General features: G+C 38.9%; 1 non-coding gene across 1 annotated transcript; it reads left to right on the top strand.

Annotated features, from left to right (window-relative positions):
• Positions 1–568: 568 nt before the first annotated feature.
• LOC131250278 (small nucleolar RNA R71) lies at positions 569–675 on the top strand. The gene has a single exon (XR_009173205.1). It is a non-coding gene; the product is annotated as a small nucleolar RNA R71 (small nucleolar RNA).
• Positions 676–1,680: the final 1,005 nt, after the last annotated feature.

Genomic DNA, 1,680 nt, shown 5'->3' with positions numbered 1-1,680 from the left:
CGGTTCCTCTTGAGGTTTCACTTGATTTGGATTTTGATTGAAGAAACCTGGAGGAGTCGCCGTTTGTCCATTCCTCCAACTAAAGTTTGGATGATTTTTCCAGCCAGGATTATATGTATTGGAGTTAGGTCCAGTAAAAGGTCTTTGATAGTTATTTACGGCATTGGCTTGTTCATTCAACACTCCTCGAAAGGCAGGTATTGTAGGACAGTTTTCAGTTGTGTGAATGTTGCAATCACAGATGCCGCAAACAATTTCATTGACCTTATCCTTCTTTCCTTCCATGGCCTCAACTTTCCTTATGAGCGTAGTCACTTTACACTTGAGATCATCCTCTTCTTTCAAGAGATATAATCCACCTTTCTCCTTTAATTGAGTTGGCCTAGACGTGGTGTTCGCCATTGGGTAATAGTCCCATGATTGTGTTTTTTCAGCGAGGCTATCGAGGTAATCCCATACCTCGTCGACATCTTTATTAATGAACTCTCCATTACACATTGTCTCGACCATTTGGTGCATGGAAGATGTCAGTCCATCGTAGAAAAAATTTGTAATGCGCCACGTTTCAAATTCGTGTTGTGGGCACGAACTGACCAAATCTTTGAACCTTTCCCAACATTGGAAGAATGTTTCATCTTCCTTTTGGGCAAAGTTCATGATCGCTTTTCTGAGGGTAATCGTCTTATGATGTGGGAAGAATTTTTTTATGAATTCCCTCTGCATGTCGTTCCATGTGCCAATGGATCTAGGACGCAGTGAATGTAACCACGTCTTAGCTTTCTCCTTTAAGGAAAAAGGAAAGAGTTTCAGCCTAATTGTATCCTCAGATACATTAGGAAAACATAATGTAGCTATAATCTCATCGAACTCTTTCAAATGCAAATATGGACTCTCTGATTCAAGTCCATGGAATTTGGGAAGGAGTTGGATAACTTCTGGCTTGATGTCCATTTGTCCTGTGTTTTCAGGAAAAATCATGCATGAGGGCATACTCACTCCCGCCGGTTGTAGATAATCTCTTAAAGTACGAGGCGGGGGTGCCTGTTGCACCTCATTCTCATCTTGGGTATCCTCCACCCTGGGTGGAAGTAGAGGAGGTTGGTCTTCAGCCATAACTTCACTTAACTCAGGGGATTTCAAGTGGTGTCTAGTCCTGCGATGGATAGTCAACCCCTCAACCACTCCTCCTTCAGTCAAGAGACGTCGAGTGTCGTCACGGGCCCACTTGGGCATGAAACACTCGTAGCCCTCAATCAAATTCAAAGTCTAATCCTAAGAAAGGAAAATAAAATCTAAAAAGAGAGAGGGAGAGTTGGAAAGGAATTACCAAATTGAAGCTCCTAAGTTAAGGACCTGCAAAATAAAACAAAATAAGTTAGATTCTAAAAAAGAGAAGAACAATCCTTTAAAAGAAAGGTAGCAGTGAATTAATTTCTAAAAGGAGGAATTCTTAAAAGAAAGTGAAAATTTCTAAAATAAATTAGGAAAGATCTACACTAGAAAGTAAATTATTAAAAGAGAACTGAAAAATAGAAAGTAGGGAAGGAGCTTACCTAATTAGAAATTTCTATCTTAAAGGCCTATAAAATAGGAAGGTTAGTTTCTAAACAAAAATTCTAAAAATGAATTAGGAAACAAATTAGATTCTAAAGAAGTTAAAATTAGAAAGTTACTAAAATA

This window comes from Magnolia sinica, chromosome 6 (assembly GCF_029962835.1).
Source record: "Magnolia sinica isolate HGM2019 chromosome 6, MsV1, whole genome shotgun sequence".
Taxonomy (NCBI): domain Eukaryota; kingdom Viridiplantae; phylum Streptophyta; class Magnoliopsida; order Magnoliales; family Magnoliaceae; genus Magnolia; species Magnolia sinica.
This window is presented reverse-complemented; position numbering and strand designations above follow the sequence as displayed.